Source organism: Erinaceus europaeus, chromosome X, assembly GCF_950295315.1.
Source record: "Erinaceus europaeus chromosome X, mEriEur2.1, whole genome shotgun sequence".
NCBI classification, from domain to species: Eukaryota; Metazoa; Chordata; class Mammalia; order Eulipotyphla; family Erinaceidae; genus Erinaceus; species Erinaceus europaeus.
The window spans coordinates 72734575-72761410 of NC_080185.1; the positions used below are offsets into that span (position 1 = coordinate 72734575).

General features: G+C 39.3%; 1 protein-coding gene and 1 pseudogene across 1 annotated transcript in view; both read left to right on the plus strand.

Moving 5' to 3' along the window:
* ZDHHC15 (zinc finger DHHC-type palmitoyltransferase 15) overlaps positions 1-26836 on the plus strand; it is a 394441-nt gene that overhangs the window by 307871 nt on the left and 59734 nt on the right. The window lies entirely within an intron of this gene.
* LOC132536099 (U1 spliceosomal RNA) lies at positions 22549-22696 on the plus strand (annotated as a pseudogene).

Genomic DNA, 26836 nt, shown 5'->3' on the forward strand with positions numbered 1-26836 from the left:
TGGCATTTCTTTATGCAAACACTAAATCTGAAGAAGAAGACATCCAGAAATCACTCCCATTTACTGTTTCAGCAAAATCAATCAAATACCTAGGAATAAAGTTGACCAAAGAAGTGAAAGACTTGTATACTGAAAACTATGAGTCGCTACTCAAGGAGATAGAAACTGATACCAAGAAATGGAAAGATATCCCATGCTCATGGATTGGAAGAATAAATATCATCAAAATGAATATTCTCCCCAGAGCCATATACAAATTTTATGCAATACCCATCAAAGTTCCACCAGGCTTCTTTAAGAGAATAGAACAAACACTACAATCATTTATCTGGAACCTGAAAACACCTAGAATTGCCAAAACCATCTTAAGGAAAAGAAACAGAAATGGAGGAATCACACTCCCAGACCTTAAACTATATTATAAAGCCATCATCATCAAAATAGCATGATACTGGAACAAAAATAGGCATACAGACCAGTGGAACAGAATTGAAAGCCCAGAAGTAAATCCCAACACCTATGGGCATCTAATCTTTGATAAGGGGGCCCAAAGGATTAAATGGAAAAAGGAGGCTCTCTTTAATAAATGGTGCTGGGAAAACTGGGTTGAAACATGCAGAAGAATGAAATTGAACCACTTTATCTCACCAGAAACAAAAATCAACTCCAAATGGATCAAAGACCTAGATGTCAGACCAGAAACAATCAAATACTTAGAGGAAAACATTGGTAAAACACTTTCCCACATACACCTCAAGGACATCTTTGATGAATCAAACCCAATTGCAAGGAAGACCAAAGCAGAAACAAACCAATGGGACTACATCAAATTGAAAAGCTTCTGCACATCCAAAGAAACTATTAAACAAACAGAGAGACCCCTCACAGAATGGGAGAAGATCTTCACATGCCAGACATCAGACAAGAAACTCATCACCAAAATATATAAAGAGCTCAGCAAACTTAGCCGCAAAAAAGCAAATGACCTCATCCAAAAATGGGCAGAGGAAATGAACAAAACATTCACCACAGAGGAGATCCAAAAGGCTAACTAACATATGAAAAACTGCTCTAGGTCACTGATTATCAGAGAAATGCAAATCAAGACAACACTAAGATACCACCTCACTCCTGTAAGAATGGCATACATCAAAAAGGACAGTAGCAACAAATGCTGGAGAGGATGTGGGGACAGAGGAACCCTTTTACATTGCTGGTGGGAATGTAAATTGGTACAGCCTCTGTGGAGAGCAGTCTGGAAAACTCTCAGAAGGCTAGACATGGACCTTCCATATGACCCAATAATTCCTCTCCTGGGGTTATACCCCAAGGACTCCATAACACACAACCAAAAAGAGGTGTGTACTCCTATGTTCATAGCAGCACAATTCATAATAGCTAAAACCTGGAAGCAACCCAGGTGCCCAACACCAGATGAGTGGCTGAGAAAGCTGTGGTATATATACACAATGGAATACTATGCAGCTATCAAGAACAATGAACCCACCTTCTCTGACCCATCTTGGACAGAGCTAGAAGGAATTATGTTAAGTGAACTAAGTCAGAAAGATAAAGATGAGTATGGGATGATCCCACTCATCAACAGAAGCTGACTAAGAAGATCTGAAAGGGAAACTAAAAGCAGGACCTGATCAAATTGTAAGTAGGGCACCAAAGTAAAAACCCAGTGGTGAGGGGTAGGCATGTAGCTTCCTGGGCCAGTGGAGGGTGGGAGTGGGTGGGAGGGATGGGTCACAGTCCTTTGGTGGTGGGAATGGTGTTTATGTACACTCCTAGCAAAATGTAGACATATAAATCAGGAGCTAATTAATATGAGGGGGAAATCAATTGTATGTCTCAAAGTTTCTCAAAAGACAAACTGAATCTTTTTAATATATAGGCTATGTATTTGATATGTGGACTCTCTCAAAAGCCTAGACCAAGTAGATTAGAAGCTTCCAATAGCACAGCTATATACAAGATACTGGGTACTGTCCAGCAAACCATAACAAAGGGACTTTTCAAAGTTAACCCAATTAACAAATAATGTGATGATAATATTAACTATTGATTGTCTTTTTGAACCCTAAGACAGCAGGAACCTCACATCTTCACTATAGAGCCCCTACTTCCCCCAGTCCTGGAACCCTTGGATAGGGCCCACTTTCCCGTATGCATCTCCCAATCCAAACCAAATAACATTGCATCTGCCGATCACAACCTAACCAAAGCAACGATTGCTACCTCAACATGCTTCACCTCAGAATGTATCCAGAGACTTCACGTGTGGAATGATAACCCTTCAGCTTCATTACTCGGGTGAGACCTTTCCTTTAATAGTACACTCTAATTTCATCTCAGGTAGTTCACTTTCCAACAAAGTCCCATAACCTAGATATACACCAGTTTCTGTGAGAGAGAGCTTATGTGCACACGTATCCATAAACTACTGCAAAATATATACCTGAAAGCAGGACTACACTAGAGTTTGCAGTGAGTACCTCCCTAACACTTCCTCTCCACTATTCCAAGCTTGGGATCCATGATTGCTCAACAAATTGTTTGGCTTCAGATGTTAACTCTCTTTTCAATCACCAGGTTCCAGATGCCACCAGGATGCTGGCTAGGCTTACCTGGATTGAAGACCCCACCAATGTGTCCTGGAGCTCAGCTTCCCCAGAGTCACACCCTACTAGGGAAAGAGAGAGGCAGACTGGGGGTATGGACCAACCTGTCAACACCCATGTTCAGCGGGGAAGCAATTACAGAAGCCAGACCTTCTACCTTCTGCAACCCTCAACGACCCTGGGTCCATGCTCCTAGAGGGATAGAGAATGGGAAAGCTACCATGGGAGGGGGTGGGTTATGGGGATTGGGTGTTGGGAATTGTGTGGAGTTGTACCCCTCCTACCTTATGCTTTTGTTCACTAATCCTTTCTTAAATAAAAAATTTAAAAAAAAAGAAAAAATAGTAACCAACTCCCAGTGAAGAAAGAGAAAAGAAAGAAAGGATAGCAAGAATAGACAGTTATGCAAATCTACTATCCACTGTATATTCTCGGGGTAACAAGAGGGGAAAGGGAACTAGCGCAGAGATACACACATAGAGAGTCCACTCTGAGTCAGATTTCTTCCCCAAAATAACTCACAAATTCAGAAAGGCTTAGGAGAAGGAAGAAGTGTATGAAAAGATTTAAAAAAAGAGAGAGAGAGAGACGAGAGAGAGAAAAGGGAAAAGATAAGAAAAAGAGCTGTAATTAATGAGCAATGAAAGGAAATTCCCTAATGTGTATCATTGAATTCAAAAAAGCACACTGTGGTGTGGGGGCTGGGGGCTGTGACTTTGGAAGCTGTAGGATTAAGGAAGAAGTGATGACAAGAATGAGAAAAGGAAAAAAAAGAGAGAGAAAAAAAAGAAAAAGATAAGAAAAAGAACAGTCATAAAAGGGCAGTGAAAGGAAAGGGTTTTTTTGGTTTTGTATTTATTTTTAATTATTTAATTAGATATGCAGGGTGAGATGGGGGGGGTTGGCTACTTAGAAAGAAAAAAGGCCAGAGGTTTCAGAAGGGTATAGACTTAGAATTAATGATACTCCCTGGTGGGACAGGAATTTGGTAAAGAAAAGGAGCTCCCCTCCCCTGCTAGGAGCTGGTTCCCAGGGTCTGGTTATGGGGGGGGGGGGGAAGGAGGTATACTTGAAAATTAAAAGGAAGAAAAAAATTTTTTTCCCCTTTTTTCCCTACTCTAATTCTTAACCCAAATTAAGTTATAGTCACCTCCTTGGTGTTTCCGCTAGGACCCCTTATTGGCTGGCCTGCTAAAGGCAGAAAATCCTACCGTTTCCAGGAGATGTGGTCAGAGCTCAGCCTCTAGCAGCTTCTCAGTCCGCCATCTTCCGGGAAACCCCATTCTGTCTGTTTTGTCTCCTGTACCAGGCCATTTTTATTACAGTAGCTCTGTAGTATAGCTTGAGGTCAGGCAGTGTAATGGATCCGGTCTTGTTCTTTTTTCTTAAGACTGCTTTTGCAATCCTGGGGATTTTTTGGTTCCAAATAAACTTTTATTCTATTCCTTTAAAGAAGTTCATTGGTACCTTGATGGTGATGGCATTAAATCTGTATATGGCTCTGGGCATGATGGTCATTTTGACGATGTTAATCCTTCTGATCCTTGAGCATGAGATGTCTTTCCATTTCTTTGTGTCTCTATTTCTTGAGGAATGTTTTATAGTTTTCTACATATAATTCCTTCACTTTCTTTGTTAACTTTATTCCAAAATATTTTACTGTTTTTGCTGCTATGGTGAAGGAGATTGATTTATGTATCTTCTTCTGATTTGGTGTTTGCATAGAGGAATGCTATTAATTTTTGTATATTGATTTTATAAAATGCCACTTTACTATATTGTTCAATGATAGCTAGGAGTTTACTACTGGACTCCTTAGGGTTTTGTATATATGCAATCATGTCATCTTCAAATAGGGACAGTTTGACTTCTTCTCTTCCAATCTGTATCCCTTTGATTCCTTTCTCTTGCCTATTTGCTATGGCTAGGAATTCCAAGGCATGTTGGATAGTAATGTCAGTAATGGACAGCCTTACTTTGTACCTGACTAGAGAGGAAATGCTTTCAATCTTTCACCAATGAGTATACTGTTGGGTGTTGGTTTACTGTTTATAGACTAAAAAGTAATTTAAGTTATTTCCCATCTATACCCATTTTCAAGTACTTTAATCATGAAAGGATGTTGGACTTAGTCAAAGGCTTTCTTTTTTTTAATTTTTTTATTTTTTCTTCTTTTTTAAAAATATTTTGTTGTTAAAAATTTGTAGGCTCTAGCTGGGCGGGTCTAGCTTCACGGGCGGGTAACAGAGACGCGGAGACAACGGCTGGGCAGGGAAGCTGTATTTCTTTATTCAGGAACAACGATTCATAAACTAAGACAAACTAATCACCAAACTGAACTCTGCTGTCTCTTTGTGGCGGCACAAGCACTCTCTCTTACTCTGTAACTCAGGAACCCTCTCTTACTCTGGAACTCAGGAACTCTTCAACTCTGGAACTCTTCCACTGTGAAACTCTCTCTTACTCTGTAACTCAGGTACTCTCTCCTACTCTCGAACTCTTGGAACTCAGGAACTCTGTCCCTCTGGAACTCTGGTACTCCGGAACTCTGGCGGGTTTCCTAGGGGCGGGGCCAAGCGGGCCCGCGAAATTAACTGGACTGATCTAATTCTCTTGGTGGGGGAGGGCTAGAACAAACCAATGTAAAGCATACAACAATATTTATTTTATTTATTTATTCCCTTTTGTTGCCCTTGTTGTTTTATTGTTGTAGTTATTATTGTTGTTGTCGTTGTTGTATAGGACAGAGAGAAATGGAGAGAGGAGGGGAAGACAGAGAGGAGGAGAGAAAGACAGACACCTGCAGACCTGCTTCACCGCCTGTGAAGCAACTCCCCTGCAGGTGGGGTTCGAACTGGGATACTTATGCCGGTCCTTGGGCTTTGCGCCACCTGCGCTTAACCCGCTGAGCTACAGCCTGACTCCCCGTCAAAGGCTTTCTTTGCATTTATTGAGATGATCATGTTTTTTTTTTTTGAGTTTACATTTGTTGATGTGGTGTATCACATCTATTGATTTATGAACAGCCTTGCATTCCTGAGATGAAATTTACTTGATCGTGGTGCATGGTCTTGATGTATTGCTGTATGCAGTTGGCTAGAATTTTGTTGAATATCTTAGCATCTTTGTTTCCTCTTTCTTTTTTTGTTGGCTCTCTGTTTTAGGTGTGATGTTAGCCTCATAAAATGTGTGGGGGAGAATCCTTGTGTCTTCAATAGTTTGGAAGAGCTTGAGGAGTATTGGTTGTAGTTCTTTAAAGGTTTTGTAGAATTCATTTGTAAAGCCATATGGACCTGGACTCTTATTGTTGGGGAGGTTCTTGATGACTGTTTCAATTTCTTTGGCTGTAATTGGTCTATTTATGTTCAGCATTTCCTTTTGGTTTAATCTGGGGAGGGTGATTGTTTATAAAAATGTGTCCATTTCCTCCAGATTTTCTAGTGTTCTGGCATAGAAGCTTTGTATGATGCTTTGGATTTCTGGGGTGTCTGTTGTCCATTTTAACCACCAAGGACTTCAATATGGAATAAGATCTGGGCTACTTTTATGTTCAAAGGTATAGTGTCTAGATAGAATTAGACTCAGGAATTTGTTAGATGGTTAAATAGTCAGAGTTCCCCTTCCTTCCTATGATCATAATAGTGCTTACAAATTCTTAGAGTTTGTTTACTTCTGGGGTTTTTCTCTCTCCCTCTCTCTTTCTCTCTCTCTCTTTCTTTTTTCCTATTTTTCTTTTTTTTTTGAAATTTCAGATTTTTCAGTTTTCTAGATTTCACATGTGAATTAAACCTTTTGGTAGTTGTTTTTCATCTCTTATTTTGCTAAGCATAATCACCTCTAGTTAGATCCATTTTATCCTAAGGGAAATTATATCATGTTTTTCAGTGCAAATAATATTCTATGAAATATATATCCCATAACTTCTTTAACAATCCATCTGTAGATGGGCACTTAGGCTGCATACAATATTTGGCTATTGAGAATCATGCAGCTATGAACATAGGGGTGCATATATTCCTTTGAATTAGTGTTTGAATGTCTTTTTGAATAAATGCTTAAGAGTGGTATTGCTGAATCATAAGGCAATTCCATTTTTATTTATTTAAGGACTCTCCATACAGTCTTTCACAGGGACTGTCCCAGTTTGCATTCCTACCAGCAGTGTAGCAGAGTCTCCCTTTTTCTCTACAAGCTCTCCAACACCTGTCACTTCCTGTTTTGTTCACGTAAGCCATTGTCTCAGATGCAAGGTGGAAATCACAGTGTATTTTTTATTTGCCTTTCTCTAATGGTAAGTGGAGCATTTCTTCATATGTCTGTGGGTAACATGTATCTCTTCTTTAGAAAACTATTTAGTTCTTTGTTTGTTTTTTCAAAGATTTTATTTATTTATTAATGAGGAAGATAGGAGGAGAAAGAAAGAACCAGACATCACTCTGGCACATGTGCTGCCGCGGATCGAACTCAGGACCTCATGCTTGAGAGTCCAAAGCTTTGTCACTATGCCACCTCCCAGACCACAGTTCTTTGTTTCTAAAACTGTGTCCATTTTTTATTGAGTTATTTTTCTTTTGTTGAGCGTTACCAGTTTTTTATGTTTGATATGTTTTTTATATGTTTGATGTGTTTTTTATATGTTTGATATCAGTCATTTGTCTGATGTATGATGTGCAAATATCTTCTCCCATTTATAGGGTTGCTTGGTTACCCTTAAGTAGTTTGCTTTCAATGTTAGAAGCTTTTTTAGTTTGATTTAGTCTCATTTATTTAATCTTGTTTTTTTTAAGTTTTAATGAGTATTTAATTTTTATTTGAGTCTCCATTCTATTTGATGTCTGGAAGATACTAGAGAGAACTCAGAATCCCTGCCTACATTTCTCCAGGGATGTGTGTACTTAGGGGGGCCTCTAGAAATTTGTCAGCTGTGGGTTCTGCAGGTGTGTGTGTGTGTGTGTGTGTGTGTGTGTGTGTGTGTGTGTGTATGTGTGTGTGTTGATCACTGTAATCATTTACTCAGCTTGCTGCAGCTCCCTTCCTGCCTTACGTCACTGGGTGTCTTAGGTGTCCACATGACACCTGCAGAGTCACTGGTCCAGTATGATATTCCTTTGCTATTCTTGGACTAAGGAGCCCTTCTTCCTGTCCACACACCATGAGGTGTGAAGTTCAGAGCAATAAGTACTGGGGGGACCAGGGTAGGTGCTTGTATTGGGACTTAAATTTATGGCTACTGGACACATACTCCAGGGGATTCGTTTCAGCAGTCACATTCTATCATTGCCATGCTATAACTCTGGTAGTGGGAATTGTACCCCTCTTATCCTATGGTCTTGTCGATATTTTTTATTTTCTGAATAAATTTAAAAATTAAGTAAAATAATTTGTCCCTCTTGAGAGCTGAAACCAAGGTGATTTCATGATGTATGTCAAACAATACTAAATCTGGCACCTTTTCTCAGGTGTCTTTGTTAATTCAGAGGGAGGGACCAGACGAAACCCTGGGAGTTTTCTGTTCCTGGAAAAGAAGAACCTTAATCAACAAAACAATTTACTCGTTATGACTATCACTTGCTCAACAAGACTCACTTAAAGGCCTTCCCCTTAATGCTTATGCACCAATTTGAGGCCATGGAGCCATAATCTAACAGGCTTTAAAAACCTAGAGAGACCTTCCTAGGGCTTCCGCATTGTGAAACATTGCCATGATCACATTGGGCTCATCCCTTTGTTGCCACAACCTAACACTGGGCTTAGGTCTTCGCTGTTTAGGTTTGGTGGGTCACAGGAGTTTCAGATATTCTCATCTCTCTGACCTGACATCAGTTCATGGCTCTTCCCATATGGCGCTAAGTCCTGCCCTACTCATTGTAAGTAACTGCCTCACTACAGATAGCAGTACTTAATGAGAGAGAAAAATAGAGAATGAAAAAGGAAAAAGACAGAGGTGGGGGAAATCACACTTTGTGGGACCAAAAGTTACTAGAAAGAGCACCTCAAGTAACCCTAATTTCAGATCCCCAGAGTCTCTTTCCATTTCCAACTTTATAACACAGACATTAAAGTGGTTAAAGGAGCAGCTGAAGGTGGGGGTACATAGCATGATGATTATGCAGAGAGACTTTCATGCCTGAGGCTTCGAAGTCCCAGGTTCAATCCTGTGCACCACCGTAAACCAGAGCTGATCAGTGCTCTGGTTAAAAAAAATAAAAAGGCACAGTGGATGAGCAGATGATGAAGATGTCTTTGGATGTGTCTAGGACGACAGTAAACCAGTCAAATCAAAGCATCAGCACATTTATTTATTTATTTATTTATTTATTTATTTATTTTTGGAAGAATATTTTATCATCTTTATTTATTTTTTTACTTTTAATTTTTTTATTTATAAACAGGAAACATTGACTAAACCATAGGATAAGAGGGGTAGAACTCCACACAGTTCCCACCACCAGAACTCTGTATCCTATCCCCTCCCCTGATAGCTTTCTTATTCTTTAACTCTCTGGGAGTATGGACCCAAGGTCATTGTGGGATGCAGAAGGTGGAAGGTCTGGCTTCTGCAATTGCCTCCATGCTGAACATGGGCATTGACAGTTCGATCCATACTCCCAGCCTGTCTCTCTCTTTCTCTAGTGGGGAAGGACTCTGGGGAAGTGGAGCTCCAGGACACATTGGTGACGTTGTCTGTTCAGGGGAGTCTGATTGGCATCATGCTAGCATCTAGAACCTGGTGGTTGAAAAGAGAGTTAACATACAAAGCCAAACAAATTGTTGAACAATCATGGACCAAAATGCTGGAATAGTGCAGATGAAGATTTGGGGGGTACTCCATTTTGTAGAGAGCTATTAGGCATATTTTAGTTATATTCCAAAGGGCCTGTGGCAGTACTAATTTTCTTTTTTACCCTGAAATCTGATATGCAGGTGGATCCTAGTTATTGTCTGGGGAGATGATGTCACAGCTGGAAAAAGGACCAGAAAGCTGGATCAGGGAAGAAAGTAGCTCCCTAATATGAGAAAGGTGTATAAATATTGTTGACTGTAAACCCCATCAATTTGATCTGATCTGGGGTCCATATTCAGCTTAGGAGCCTATGTGACCTCTGCATCCCTGTAGATCTGAGCTCACATTATGTGGTCAGGAGTAGGAACATTCCATGCTGCCCCAATATCAACTCATTTTCCTCAGGTGTAGCATAAAGCATGTTGCCCAGACTCCCTTCAGAGGACTGAACATTCTCTACCGTTGTTGATCCAAGTTGAGGGCAAGGTCCTATGGGGCCCACAAAGGGGTCTATTGTGTTGTTCCTGCTGTAGATGACCGGTAACAATGGAGAGAAGGATTTATTTGAGGTCTAGGCCCATCATGTCTGTTTGGGAATCTCAGGACTCCCCGAATAGGGCCCCAGCTGATGAAATGGCCTGATAGTGGCTAAGAGTCATCATTAAAGTATGCCAGCCTCTTGCCCTTATTCAGCTTTTGCAGTCCTTGCTTTGATAAGGTTAGCTTTGGAGTGAGTGAGAGAACTGTAATAGGAAGTAGGTGAGGAGGGTATCTAAGTAGACACTATTTCATTATGAACTTCATACTTACTCACTACAGACTATTGTATAATTTTTCTTTCAGGTATATATTTTGCACTAATTTATGGATACATGGGAACATATGCTCTATCTCACAGGACCTGGTCTATATCTAGGTTTTGGGACTTTTTTGGGAAGTGAATCTCCTGGAATGGAATTAGAGAACACTGTGAAAGGAAAGGTTTCAACTGAGTAATGAGGGTGAAGAGTTGACATTCCATGCTTGATGTCTCTGGACACAGTCTGAAGTGAAGCATGCTGAGGTGGTACTCGTTGCGTTGATTAGGTTGGGATAGGTGGGTGCAATATCATTTGGTATGAATTGAGAGAAGCATGTAGGAAAGTGAGCCCCACCCTAGAGGTACCAGGACTGGAGGAAATATAGGCTCTATAGAGGGAGTGGGAGGTTCCTGCTGTCTTAGGGTTTAAGAAGACAATAGATATTTATTGCTATAATCACATTATTTGGCAACTGGGTTAATTTTGAAAAATCCCTTTGTTAGGATTTGCTGTATCATATACAACATCACCATAATTTATGTCCTTGGACATTATTTGTATATAGCTGTGCCACCGGTTGCTTCTGTTCTCCCTGGGCTAAGCTTTTAAGACAGTCAGCAAATCAAAGACTTATCCTATGCATTAAAAAGGCTCAGTCTGCACTTTAAGAATTTGAGGCATTCAATCAATTTTCTCCTCTCCTATTAAATAGTGATTTCTATGACTAAAAATTAATAGGCTTGTACATAAATACCATGCCCACCACCAAAAGACTATGTCCTATCTCACTCCCCCTCCCCCTCCCACCCTGTGAAGCTGAACATCCACCCACACCCTCAACCCAGGGTTTTTAGTTTGTTGCCCTACTCCAAATTTAGTCAAATTCTGCTTTTAGTTTCCCTTTCTGTTCTTCTTTCTCAACTTCTGTTGATGAGTGAGATCATCACATACTAGTCTTTCTCTTTCTGACTTAGCTCACTTAACATAATTCCTTCTAGCTCCATGCAAGATGAGTCAGAGAAGGTGGGTTTATTGTTCTTAATAGCTGTATAGTATTCCATTGTGTATATATACCACAACTTTCTCAGCCATTCATCTGTTGTTGGCCATCTGGGTTGCTTCCAGATTTTAGCTATTACGAATTGTGCTTCTAGGAACATAGGTGTACATATTTCTTTTTGGTTGGGTGTTATGGAGTCCTTGGGGTATATCCCTAGGAGAGGAATATGAAAGGGTCATATGGAAGGTTCATGTCTAGCCTTGTGAGAGTTCTCTAGACTGCTCTCCACAGAAGCTGGACCAATTTATATTCCCACCAGCACTGCAGAAGGGTTCCTCTGTCCCCACAGCCTCTCCAGCATTTGTTGCTGCTGTCCTTTTTGATGTATGCCGTCCTCAAAGGGGTGAGCTGGTATCTCAATGTTGTCTTTATTTGCATTTCTCTGACAATCAGCGACCTGGAGCAATTTTTCATGTTTGTTAGCATTTTGGATCTCCTCTGTAGATAATGTTCTGTTGTTATCCTCTGCCCATTTTTGGATGGGGTCATTTGCTTTTTTGTTGCTAAGTTTGCTGAGCTCTTTGTATATTTTGGTTATTATTCTCTTGTCTGATGGATGGGATGTGAAGATCTTCTCCCATTCTGTGAGGGGTCTCTTTGTTTGTGTAATAGTTTCTTTGGCTATGCAGAAGCTTTTCAATTTGATGTAGTCCCATTGTTTTTGTTCTGTTTTAGTCTTCCTTGCAATTGGGTTTGTATCATCAAAGATGTCCTTGAGGTTTAGTTGGGAAAGTGTTCCACCAATGTTTTCCTCTAAGTACTTGTTAGTTTCTGGTCTAACATCTGTTGATTCGCGCAGCAGTAGGGTGCGATGGAGAGAGAATCCAAGTGCAGAGAGAACACAAATCTTTATTGTTGGGTCAGACGGGTGGTTCAGGCCACGTGGAGCCAGCCAAAAAAATGGCTGCTTCCTGCTACCTCCCCACTGGGCAAGAGAGCGTGCACGGGGAGGGAGGGAGTGTAGGCGGACTTTTTTGGTCAACACCCCAGAGTGATGTGTCCGGACATTATTGGTTGGGGAAAGCCTTGAAAATACCATATTTCTCTGTGTACGGTGGCAGGGCCTTGGGGAGACATCTGCACGGCAAACATCCATGTTCTTGATCCATTTGGAGTTGATTTTTGTTTCCGGTGATATAAAGTGGTTCAGTTTCATTTTTCTGCGTGTTTCAACCCAATTTTCCCAGCATTATTTATTGAAGAGAGCTTCCTTCCTCCATTTAATACTTTGGGCTCCCTTATCAAAGATTAGATGTCCATAGATGTGGGGTTTAGTTCTGGGCTTTCAATTCCGTTCCACTGGTCTATGTACCTATTTTTGTTCCAGTACCAGGCTGTTTTGATGACGATGGCCTTATAATAAAGTTTGAGATCTGGGAGTGTGATGCCTCCATTTCTGTTTATTTTCCTCAAGATTGTTTTGGCATTTCTAGGTGTTTTCTGGTTCCATATAAATAATTGTAGTTTTTGTTCTATTCTCTTAAATAAGCTTGGTGGAACTTTGATAGGTATTGCGTTAAATTTGTATATGGCTTGGGAGAATATTCATTTTGTTGATATTTATTCTTCCAATCCATGATCATGCGATGTCTTTCCATTTCTTGGTATCATTTTCTATTTCCTTGAATAGTGACTCATAGTTTTCAGTATACAAGTCTTTCAATTCTTTGGTTTTATTCATTTATTTTTAACCAGAGCACTGCTCAGCGCAGACTTGTGATTCAGAGGACTGAACTTGGGAGGTCTGGCTTCTGTAATTGCTTCTCAGCTGGACGTGACTATTGATGGTATGATCCATACCCCCACCCTGTTTCTTTCTTTCTCTAGTCGGGCAGGGGTCTGGTGCGGTGGGGTTCCAGAACACATTGGTGAGATTGTCTGCCCAGGGAAGTCAGGTTGGCGCCACTGTAGTTTCTGCAACTTAATGGCTGGAAAGCATTAAGATATAAGGCAGAACAAATTGTTTAATAATCAGAAACCTAAATGTAATAGTATAGCAGATGGGATTTGAGGTCTTCAAGTTGGAAGAAGCTAGGAAGTCTATTTTAAGTATATTCCAATGGGCTCAGGACTTTACTAATTTTTTACCTAAGTCTTATAGCTAACGTGTAGGTGGGCTAAAAGCATTGTCTAGAAGATGATTTCAGAGTTGGGAACAGTACTAGAAAGCTGGATCAGGGCAGAGAGTAGTTTCCAAATCTTTCTCTCCCTTTCCCTCTCCTTCTACCTCTCCCTCTAGACCCTCTCCCTCCCCTGCCTCTCTCTCTGCCTCTGGGGTTACCACTGGGCCTTGAAGCCTGCACTACTAATTCACTGCTCTTGGAGGCCATCTTTTCCCATAGTTGCTGCTATTGTTATTGTTAAATAGGACAGAGAGAAATTGAGAGAGAAGGGGAAGACAGTGAGGGAGAGAGAAAGATGGACACCTACAGACCTGCTTCACTGCTTGCAAAGTGATCCCACTGCAGGTGGGGAAACACTGGCTCGAACTGGGGTCCTTGCACCAGTCCTTGAGCTTCGTACTATGTGCCCTTAACCCAGGGTATTACCTCCTGCCCCGCTCCCCAAATCTCCTTCTATTTCCTTGAAGATTGATTTTCACTGTATAAGTCCTTCACTTCTTTTATTAACTTTATTCCCAAATTGATTGATTTTGCTGCTATAGTGAAAGGGATTGATTTCTGGATATTTTCTTCTAATCTAGTGTTTGCATAGAGGAATGCCATTGATTTTTGTATGTTGACTTGTGTAGACTGACACTTTATTATATTGCTCAATAATATCCAGGATTTTTCTTCTGGACTCTTTAGGGTTTTGTATATATACAGTCATATCATCTGCAAATAAGAATAGTTTAACTTCTGCCCTTCCAGTCTGTATCCCTTTGAGTGCTCTCTCTTGTCTGATTGCTATGCCTAGGACTACCAAGGCAGTGTTGAATCCTAGTGGTGATATTGGGTAGTCCTGCCTTGTACTTGACTGAAGCAGGAAGTTTTTCAATTTCTCACCATTGAGTATGATATTGGCTGTATGTTTGCTGTATGTTGATTTAACTAGTTTGAGGAATTTCACATATATCTCCATTTTAAAAATGTTTTGATCATGAAAGAATGTTGAAATTTGTCAAAGGCTTTCTCTGCATTTATTAAAATAATCATTTGATTTTGGTTTAATATTTATTGATGTGGTGTATACATTTACTGATTTATGTAACATATGCACTCAAGCAAGTATGCCACTGCCCAGCCCTTATTGATTTATGTGTATTGAACCAGCCTTGTATCCTTGGGATAAAACCTACTTGATGAGGGTGCACAATCTTCTCAATGTTGTTGTATTTTGCTGAATATCTTAGAATTTATGTTCCTCAAGGATATTGGCTTGAAGTCTTCTTTGTTGTTGTTATGTCTCTGCTTTCGGTATTAGTGTGATATTGGCTCCATAAATGGTGTTAGGGAGAGTTCCCATGTCTTCAATATTTTGGAAGAGCTTCAGGAGTATTGGTAGGAGTTTTTCTTGAAAGGCTATGTAGAACTCACTTGTATTCACAGGTTTTTATATTGTTTTATGTTTATTTGTAAATGGGACTGAGTCCTTCAGTTCCCTTTCCTCAGACTGATCTTTTTTTCCCCCTTTTTTCTTTTTTTTCTTTTCTTTTTGTCTCCATGGTTATTGTTAGGGCTTAGTGCCTGCACCACGAATCCACCGCTCCTGGAGGCCATTCCCCCCCCTTTTGTTGTTATTGTTGTTGTTTTATAGGACAGAGAAAACTCGAGAAAGGAGGGGAAGACAGAGAGGGGGAGAAAAAGATACCTGCAGACCTGCTTCACAGCTTGTGAATTTACCCCCCTGCAGGTGAGGAGCTGGGGGCTCGAAATAAGATCTTTATGCTGGTCCTTGGCTTCACGCCATGTTCGCTTAGCTCACTGCGCTACCACTTGGCTCTCTGTCAAATGCTTTTTTAACATCAGTTGATATGACTATCTGATTTTTTAAATCTTTGTTTTTGTTGATACACTAGGTTACATTGAGATTACATTGGTTTTTCGGTGAATGTTGAACCATTCCTGTTTCCCAGGGAAGAATTCCACTTAGTCTTGTTTGATGATTGTCTTCATACATTCTTGAATTTGATTAGCCAAAATTTTCTTGAAGGTCTCTGCATCAATGTTCATCCGGGATATACATTTATAATTTTCTTTTTTGGTAAAGTCTTTTTCTACCAGGGGATCAGAGTGATGTCAGTATCATAGAATGTGTTTAGAAATGATTGTTTTCTTTTTTCAGTTTTCTGGAATTGGTGTTAGTTCTTTGAAAGTGTTACAGAATTTGTAACACAGTTGTTTGGACCTGTGCTTTTAGTCTTCGGGAGATTGCTGTTTGAATTTCTGCACTAATGACTGGTCTGTTCAAGTTATACTTCTTGGGTCAAGGTACAAAGGTGGTATGATTTTTTTTTCTGATTCTGAGAATGCATCTATTTCATCTAGGTTGTCCAATTTATTTACATGTAATATTCTTGTATCATCCTTGTATCTCACCATTGGTGGTTGTAATTTCACCTATCTTATTTGTGATTGTTATTCTCCTAGCTGTCTCTGTTTTCTTGGTGAATCTACCCATTCATTTATCTACTTTACTTGTCCCATTATGAACCAACTCTTTGTTTCATTAACCTTTGATTCATCTTTCTGTTTCCATTTTATTCATTTCTGCCCTCATTTTTAACAATTTCCTTCCTCCTGATGTCTTTTGGCTCTCTTTGTTGCTCCCATTCTAGTTTGCTCAGTTGTTATATTAGATAGCTTACTTGAGATCTTCTCTCTTTGTTGATGTGGGCCTGTATTTACTATAACATTCCGTCTTAGGGCAGCTTTTGCTGCATCCTAAAAAGGTCTGGTAGATGGTCTATTTTCATTGTTTTCCAAGTAATATTTTCTAAGTAATTTTTAAATCCTCTTTTGATTATTTGCTTATTTATGAGAAACACGAGAGAGAGAGAGAGAGAGAGAGAGAGAGAGAACCAGATATCACTGTGGTACATGTGCTGCTGGGGTTTGAACTTGATACCTCATGTTTGAGAGTGCAGTGCTTTATCCACTGTACCACATCTTATTGCATGTCCTTCAATCACTCCAAAGCTAACCTTGTCAGACAAAGTAAGGACTACAAAAGCTGAATAAGAGCAAGAGACTGGCATACTTTAATGAGGAGTCTTTAGTCACTACCAGGCCACTCCAAACACGATGGGGTTTACAGTTAATGATATTTATATACTTTTCTTATATTTGGAAGCTACTCTCTTCCCTGATCCAGCTTTCAGGTCCTTTTTCCAACTATGACACCATCCCCCCCAGACAATGGCTTAGGTCACCTAAACATTAGATGTCAGGTACAGGAAAAAACTAGTTGGGTCATGGGCCCTCTGGAATATAACTAAATATAACTAAAATAGACCTACTAGCTTTTTCCAAATCTCCATCCGCAATATTTTTGCCTTTAGGTTCATGCTTAGTCAACAGTTTTCTCTGCTTTCTATTTTAACTCTTTTTCAGCCACTAGGTTCCAGATGCTACCATGATGCCAACTGGACTTCCCTGGGAAGACGATCCCACCAATGTGTCCTGGAGCCCCGCCTCCCCAAACCCCTGCACCACTAGGAAAAGAGAGATACAGTCTGGGAGTATGGATCAACCTGTCAATGCCCATGTTCATTGGGGAAGCAATTACAGAAGCCAGACCTCCCACCTTCTGTACTCCGTAATGATCCTGGGTCCATGCTCCCAGAGGGTTAAAGAATAGGAAAGCTATCAGGGGAGGGAATGGAATATGGAGTTCTGGTGGCAGGAATTCTGTGGAATTGTACCCCTCTTATCCTATGGTCTTGTTAGTGTTTCTATTTTAAAACATTTTAAAAATATTTATTTATTATCTTCTCTTTTGTTGCCCTTGTTTTTATTGTTATTGTTGTTGTTATTGATGTTGTCGTTGTTAGATAAGATGGAGAGAGGAGGGGAAGATGGGAGGGGGAAGAGACACAGACCTGCTTCACCATCTGTGAAGTGACTCCTCTGCATGTGGGGGAGCAGGGGGCTCGAACCGAAATCCTTAAGCAGGTCCTTGTGCTTTGCGCCATGTGTGTTTAGCCCGCTGTGCTACCACCCGACTCCTCAGTGTTTCCATTTTATAAATAAAAACTTAAAAAAATAATATATATCCTCAAAAAAAAGTTGAAATACAGCTCTTAGGCACTTACCCAAAGGACATGCAAACATGAATTTGAAGGGACTTAAATACTCAGATTCTCATAGCTGTATTATTCACAATAGCCAAAGAGTGGATGCAGCCCAAGTGCTCATGGACAGATGACTGGCTAAAGAAGGGATATATATATGGAATAGTACTCTGCAATAAAAAAGACAGTGTTGTACCCTTTGGGAAAAATGGATAGAACTGGAAATGATTATTCTTTGCAAATTAAGTAAAGCAATGAAGGAAAAAGACCAGGTCATTTCATTGATGTGTGAAATCTAGAGAACTGATACACATAAAAAAAGGGGAGTTTGGCGGTAGTGCAGAGGCTTAAGCGCATGAGGCGCAAAGCACAAGGACTGGCGGAAGGATCCCGGTTTAAGCCCCCAGCTCCACACCTGCAGGGGAGTCGCTACACAAGCGGTGAAGTAGGTCTGCAGGTGTCTATCTTTCTCTCCTCCTCTCTGTCTTCCCCTCCTCTCTTCATTTCTCTCTATCCTATCCAACAACGATGACAACAATAATAATTACAACAGTAAAGCAACAAGGGCAACAAATGGGAATAAATAAATAAATAAAGGACGGTGGCAGGAAGAGCCCCCTGGCTCCCCACCTCCAGGGGAGTCGCTTCACAGGCTGTAAAGAAGTTCTACAGGTGTCTCTCTTTCCCTCTCCTCTCTCCATTTCCCTCTGTCCTATCTAACAATGATGACATCAGTAACAACAACTATAATAACTAAAACAACAATAATAAACAAGGTGCTTGAAAGGGAAACTAAATAAATATTTTTAAAAGGATGGATGGAAGGAAGGAAGAAAGGAAGGGATAAAGGAAGGGTGTTAGGGTAGAAGCAATCAAACTGTTTCTATGACTTTGTGGGAACTATGGTGGTTATCTTTGGGAGGTAGAAGGGTGGGGACACAGAATTTTGGTTGTGGGTGTGGTGTGGAACTATATACTATAATTTTACAATCTTGCAACACACTATTAATCACAAATAAAAGTGAAAAAAAAACCCAGATCATTCTTTGGAACTCACCACAAAGAAAGTGTCAACCAGAGTTCATATTATGATTGTTATACACTGTCTGAGCACAATAGTACTATATTATGTGAAAAATAATTCATTACTCTCCTCCCTTGTACATTATAGTGAAATGTTATTATGAAACTCACTTTATTTTTATCTCTCTGAGATAAAATAAAATTTGAGTTTAAAAACATCTTATGTGTATCCTCAGTATAATGAAAAGAAATATTTTGGTCCAGTTCCAGGATGACAGTAGCTCTATGTTCCTCAGATCTCCAGGCACTGTAACTTTCTTCATTTGAGGCAGGCTTAGTGCTGGAACTGTTAAGTGGTATGGTAGGATAAAAACCAGAGCACCATTTACACTTAGTTGAGATGTGAAAGGCTTTGGTCATTTTGGAAACAAAGAAATATATATATATATATATAATGTAAAATTAATAGAGGAGTTAAATGTTTTACCCAAAGAAAAATGCCAGTAAGCTCTCTTTAGTCTTTGTTATCAAGCTTAACAAAACCAGTAAATAAAGATATTATGCTCTTCATTCTCCCACAGAGAAGATGAGGGTAAAGAGTTTCAGTGATCTTCTGCTGTTTTGTCAGTTGCAAAATTAATATTAAAATACTTTTTCACTATCTAACTGTTATCCAGTTGACATGCTATAACTAACTTTTTAAATGAGTGAGACAGGGACCAAGTAGTAGCTCATTCATTTGAGTATATACATTACAGTGCTCAAGAGCTTAGGTTTAAGCCCCTACTCTACCCCCTGCAGAGAGGAACTTTCTTTCTTTCTTTTTTTTTTTGTACATAAACACCATTCCCACCACCAAAAGACTGTGTCCCCTCCCCCCCTCCCCCCAGAGAGGAACTTTCATCGGTGGTGAAACAGTGCTGCAGATATCTCTCTTTCTATCTCTCTACGTCCTGCTTCCCTCTTGACTTATTTTTGTCTTACTCTGATGAATAAATAAGTTGTACAGGTTGCTTCTTTAAAAAAAAACAAATGATGGGGTCTACAGTCAACAATATTTGTACCCCTTTCCCATATTAGGGAACTATGCTCTTCCTTAATCCAGCTTTCTGTTCCTTTTCTAGCCATGACATCATCTCCCCAGACAATAACTTGGATCCACCTGTATGTCAGATTTCAGGCTCAGGGGAAAAAAAAATCTAGTATAGCCACAGGCCCTTTGGAATCTAACTAAAATATGCCTACTAGCTATCTAAAAAATGGAGTACCCCCCAACTCTTCATCTACACTATTCCAGCCTTTAAGTTTATGATTGATCAACAATTTGTTTGGCCTTGTATGTTAACTCTCTTTTCAACCACCAGGCTCCAGATGCTAGCATGATGCCAATCAGATTTCCCTGGACAGACAACTTCATCAATGTGTCCTGGAGCTCTGCTTCCCCAGAGCCCCACCCTACTAAGGAAAGAGAGAGAAAGGCTGGGAATATGGATCAATCTGTCAATGCCCATGTTCGGTGGGGAAGCAACTACAGAAGCCAGACCTTCCACCTTCTGCATCCCACAATGACCTTGGGTCCATACTCCCAGAGGGTTAAAGAATAAGAAAGCTATCAGGGGAGGGGATGGGATACGGAGTTCTGGTGGTGGAAATTGCATGGAGTTGTACCTCTCTTATCCTATGGTTTAGTCAATGTTTCCTTTTTATAAGTAAATAAATAAATAGGAAAAAATGAGAGAAACAGAGAGAGAGAAACCAGAGTCCCACTCTGCTGTATTCAGTTCAACCTAGGATCTTGCACTGTGCTGTATACATTGAACTGCCTCCCCAGATACCACTTGATTTTCTAATAGCAGAGACCAATCATTCCTAAATAGTATCCCCTACGTTAAAGCCTAACAATGATTCTCTCCATATATATATATATATATATATATATATATATATATATATATATATATATATATATCTCAAAGGAGAACAACTATATGATATCCTTTGCTAATTTTTTTGGTCAATAATTTTTGACAAGGTAGCCCAAATGATTAAATGGAGAAATGAGAACCTTTTCAACAAATGGTATTGGGAAAAATTGGATTGAAATGTACATAAGAATGAAACTGAACCACTGCATTTCTCCACACACAAAAGTAAACTCCAAATGGATCAAGGACTTGGATGTTACACCAGAAACTATCAAATACTTAGAGAAAGATATTGGCAGAACTCTTTTCAATCTAAATTTTATAGGCATCTTCAATTATATAAATCCAATTTCAAGGAAGAAAAAAAAATAAACCGAGAGTATTACATCAAATTGAAAAGCTTCTGGTCAGCAAAAGAAACCACCACCAAAACAAAGAGAGCCTTTACAGAATGGGAGAAGATTTTTATATGCCACACATCAGACAAGAGGCTAATAACCAAAATATATAAAGAGCTCACCAAACTCAGCAACAAGAAAACAAATTACCCCACCCCAAAATGTGGAGAGGTTATGAACAGAATATTTACCAAAGAAGAGATCCAAAAAACTAATAAACATATTAAAAAATGCTTGAAGTCATTGATAGAGAAACAAAGATGATAATGAAATACCACTTCCCTCCTGTGAGAATGCCATACATCAGAAAGGATAGCAACAACAAATGCTGGAGATATTGTGGAGGCATAACAACCCTCCTGTACTGCTGGTGGGAATGTAAATTGGTCCAACCCCTGTAGAGAGCAGTCCTGGAACTCTCAGAAGGCTAGAAATGGACTTCTCCTGGGGATATATAGTAAGGAACCAAACACAACCATCCAAAAAGATCTGTATATACCCACACTCATAGTAAGATGATTTGTAATAGCCAAAACCTGAAAGCAATCCAGGTGTCTAACAAGAGACAAGTGGCTTAGAAAGTTGTGGTATATATGCACAACAGAATACCACTCAGTTATTAAAATTGATGAATTAATGCTGTTTACCTCAGCTTGGATAGAGCTTGAAGAAATCATGTTAAGTGAGATAATTCAGAAAGAGAAGTATGAATATGAGATGTTCTCACTCATAGACAGAAATTGAGAAATAAGAATTAAAGGGAAATACAAAGCAGGGAGCATCCAGGAGGAGGTGCCATGGATAAAGGGCCAGACTCTCAGGTGTGAGGAAATACAAAATAGAACTTGGGCCTAGGTTTTGTGTATTACACCAAAGTAAAGAACTCTGGATTGGGGCTTCATGTCCTGGAGCATTATGATGGAGAAGAGACTAGGTGGGGGGTTAGAGTGTTATGCAGAAAACTTTTTTCTCTTCTTTTTTCTTTTTCTTCCTCCTCTGGTTTAATGTATTGTACAGAGAAATCTGCCTCTCTTGATTTTAGTTGAGAAGCTCTTTTCTGCTTGTTTTCATATTTTCTTTTTTTTAAAAAGAATTTCCAGCTGCTTCTGTGCACCTGATCCAGTTGACATTTTTTCCTCCTTTATGAGGGGACTAATGTTTTACAGTAGGCAGTAAATACAATAGTTTGTACATGCATGACATTCCTCAATTTTCCACATAACAATACAACCCCCGCTAGGTCCTCTGCCATTCTTTTCCTGGACCTGTACTCTCTCCCCCACCCACCACAGAATCTTTTACTTTTACAGAAAACTAAGAAATTTTATACATATACCAACTATTGTATTTACTACTGACTGCAAATTTTAGTGCTCTCCACCCCCATTAAAAAAAAAAAAAACTTGGGATAAAGATGATGTACACTAAGGGAGATTCCTGTGCCTGAGTTTTACATAAACTAAGCAAAAACATTTGCTAGTGAAAATCAGAGTGTCTTTATACTGAACATCTCTTTAGTATTTTGCACTGTGCTCATTCACTGGCATCAAAGTTGAAAGCACCTGCTCTCACATGAAACCATTATCTTGAAAAGATAATTGCATCCCCATATTAATTTCAGTATTATTTAAAGTAACCAAACCATGGAAACAACTTAAGTTTCTGTCACTGAATGAATGAATAAGGGAAATAAAACATACTTACCTGGCAGGGGAGGTATCATGATCACAAACGTGGTTTTCCTTGGGCAAGGCTTATCCGTTGCACTCCAGATGTGCTGACCCCAAATATGAGAAAACTGCATAATTTGTGACAGTAGGGGACTGTGTTCACATTCTCCCCTGAAAATAAAAAAAATAGAGGGAGTTGGGTGGTAGTGCAGTGGGTTAAGCGCATGTGGCGCGAAGCACAAGGACCGGCATAAGGATCCTGGTTTGAGACCCCCGGCTCCCCACCTTCAGGGGAGTCACTTCACAGGCTGTGAAGCAGGTCTGTAGGTGTCTATCTTTCTCTCCCCCCTTTCTGTCTTCCCCTCCTCTCTCCATTTCTTTCTGTCCTATCCAGTGACGGCATCAGCAACAACAACAATAACTACAACAACAGTAATAACTACAACAATAATAATAGCTACAACAACAATAAAAAACAAGGGCAACAAAATGGAAAATAAATAAATAAATGTAAATAAATAAATAAATAAATAGAAAAAACTTGACGTGTGTTCTCAATGAAATATTGCTCAGCCATAAAAAAGGAAATCCTCCCATTTGCAATAAAATGGATGGAATTGGAAGACACCAAATGTCAATGGACTGAATTAACTCATCAAAGTAACAAGAGTGGAAAATTGGAATAGGAAATGGAACCTCACCATATACTATTTACAGAAGTCCCATCTAATTCTGTATGACTAACACAGGCTCAAAGTGAAAAGTTGGAAAATGATAATACAAGTTAATGGACAGAAAAAGAAGAAGGAGGAGGAGGAGAAGTAGGAGGAGAAGGAGAAGAAAAAGGAGGAGGAGGAGGAACAGTTATGCTCATACATGACACAATATATAATAGGCAACATAATACAAGGTAGGGACAGACATTTTATACTGCATTGGGTATCAAAAAAGGACTATTGTAAAATAGTCAATATCTCTGCATCAAAATATGTAAAACAACTATTATTAGAACTGATGAGATATATCAGTAACAACCTAATAACAGCAGAGGACTTTACTATCTACTATCCCAAATCAATAAATCAACCAGACAGAAAAGAAGGAAACAGGAAACTTAAATGAAGTGATAGATAGTTTGGGCCTAGTAGACATCTTCAGAACTCTTCACCTTAAAAAAGCAAAGTACATATTTTTCTCAATCCCACATGGAATATTTTCAAGGATAGATCATATACTAGACCATAAAGATAGCATCAATTAAATCAGAATCACTGAAGTCATTCCAAATGTATTTTTATAGCAGAGTGGAATTAAACTAATCAACCACCAAAAGAAAGACCAAGAAAATCCATAAATATAGACTCAATGATGTCTTCCTTAAGAACTACTGGGCCATGCCAATGCCCATGTCCAACAGAGAAGCAACAACAGAAGCCAGAACTCCCAGCTACTACACCCCACCAAGATTTTTAGTCCTTACCTCCAGAGGGGGGAGAAATATTAGGGGGGAATTACCCAGTTTTGAGCCCCAGCTCTATGAGTGGTGAATCAAGTACTATAGGTGTCTCTCTGTCTATCTCCTTCTCAATTTACCTCTTCCCCTCTCAAATTCTTTCTATCCTCTCAAATTAAAAAAAATCCCCACTTAGTGGGGGGAATTTCACAAGTGGTGGAAAGTGTTGCAGGTTCCTCTCTCTCAATCTCCCATCTCTTACCTCTCAATTTCTCTTTGTATTTATCATAAATAAATAAGGAAATTAATAAAATATTTTTAAATGACTAAAGCTGAAATAACTGTCATGGAAAACAAAACAAAAGCAATATACAAGAGAGCTGGTTCTTTGAAAAGGTAAACAAAAGTTTAAAATCTCTTAGAGTTTAGAAGAGGGCTAGAAAGTTGGATTAAGGTAGTAAGCAACTCCCAACTATGAGGAAAGTATATGTAAGTACCATTAACTGAACATTGATCTGACACCATCTTCTTACACAATATTTTTAGTCCATCTGCAGTTATTTTTCAGGCTTAGGCAAAAATTACTAAAATCATGGGCCACATAGAACATACCTAAAATTGACTTCCTAACTTCTCACATTAAAATCCCTAGTTTCATTTGCCTTATTCCTACCATTGAGTTCCTGTTTATTAAACAATTTGTCCTACTTTATATCTTATTGCCTTTCAGCCACCAAGTTGCAGATGTTGCTATGATACCATCCTGACTTCCCATGGCAGACAACATCAACCACTATGTCCTGGAACATCACCTCTCCAGAGCCCTACCCCACTAGGGAAAATAGTAATAGAATGGGGCTATGGTTCGATATGCCAATGTCCATGTCCAGTGGAGAAGCAATTATAGAAGTCAGACCTTTCACCTTCTGCACCCCATCAAGAATTTTGGTCTATACTCCCAGAAGGATAAAGTATAGGGAAGCTTCCAATGGAGAGGATGGGATAAGGAACTCTGGTGACGGGAAGTCTGTGGAACTTTACTCTTATTATCATATAATCTTGTTAATCATGATTAAATCACTTAATAAAAAAAGCAAAAAACAAAAACCTGTTGGCCAGACTCACTAAAAAAAGGGAGGGGTGTTCAACATACAAATAAATTAAATGTGTTGTGTTATAAATGAAAGGGGAAATTTATTCAAATGAAGCAAAGAAGTCAAGCTATCACTATTTACAGATGAGATAATGATGTCAATAACAACAAAAAAATCCCTAAGAACTCCAAACACAAACTACTAGAAACTATCAATAAATTTAGTAGTGTCAAGATACAAAACCAGCAAATATGACTATGTCACTTCCATACACAGTGAGTCAGAGAGAAGGAAAATGAAGGAAGAAATCTCACTTATAATAGAAAAATAATAGACTTGGAATAGACTTAATGAAGGTGAAAACCCTTTACAAATAAAACTAAAGGATTTAAAGAGAGAGTAAGAGAGACAAAAGGAAATAGAAGCATATCCCATGTTCATGGACTGGGCAAAAAAGTAATTTACAGAGTTAATGCAATTCACACCTATAATATTCTTTGAGGAAATTAAATAGACAATAAAAAAATTGTGCAGAATTACAAAAGTCCATTAGAAGTCAAATTAAATCCGAGAGAAAAAAATGCAGGTATTGTGCTCTTGGCTTCTAAGGATACTACAAAGCAACTGTAATTACAATAGTGTGCTATTGAAACAAAAATAGACACTTAAACCAATGAAACAGAATAAAGAGTTAAGGTAACCAGAGAGATAAAAGCTGAAATAGCTGAGTTAAGAGCCCAGGAAGATGAACAAGCTAGTAAAGTAACTGAACATGGTAACAAAATAGTTGATTTAAGGAAAACAACTAGGGGAAGTGAGAGCAGAATAACTGAGGCAGAAAACAGAATTATCAAGATGGAGGATGAATTAGAGAAAACTAAGAAAGAAGTAAAAGAACTAAAAAAAACAGAGATTTAAAGACACTGAGAACTACAACAGAGGAATAAATGATGACCTCAGAAAAAGTAATATGCATTATTGGTTTGCCAAATAAGGAAGAAAGAGAGGATAGGTGAGGAAGTATACAAGAAACTTTTCCCCACTCTAATAACAGAAAAGACATACAGATTTGAGAAGCCCAGAGAGACTCAAACAGAATTGACCTAAAGACACCAAGACAAATCTTAGTTAGAATGGAAAGGTAAAGAGGATATAAAGTATTCTAAAGGCTGCAAAAAAAAAAAAAAGCCACACACAGGGAAAACCCATAAGATTATCAGCAGATTAAGATGGAACTTTCAGAAAGCAAACTGGCGTCTGTTCAGTGATCTTACCAACAAACCTATTCCTGCAATTCCAATTAACTCTATCCCCTCTGAAGATTCCTACAGGTGCTTCCGCCAAGCCATCTTCAAAGCAGCTTCCCAAGCTATTCCTCGTGGGACACGTGCTAACTATACGCCTTGTCTTGATGCTGAATGCGAGCAACTACTAAAGCAGTATGATGAGTCGGGCGACCCAGATGTGGCCGACCATCTCATTGCCGCCCTGGATGCAGCACGCCAAGCCCGCTGGCAACAACTCACGGAAAGTCTGAACTTCACCCACTCAAGTAGGAAGACCTGGAAGCTTCTTCATAGTCTGGGTGCCGTTAGCCAACCCTCTCCCATCTCCCATCCTCCGGTATCTCCAAACTCAGTGGCCAGTCACCTAACTCAAGTTGGACATGCTAAAATCGACCCAGTCTGGAAAAGAGAAATTTCCCATGAGTGGTCATCCCACTTCCGTTTATCTTGTCCATCTCCAAAACTCTCTCCCTTTACACTG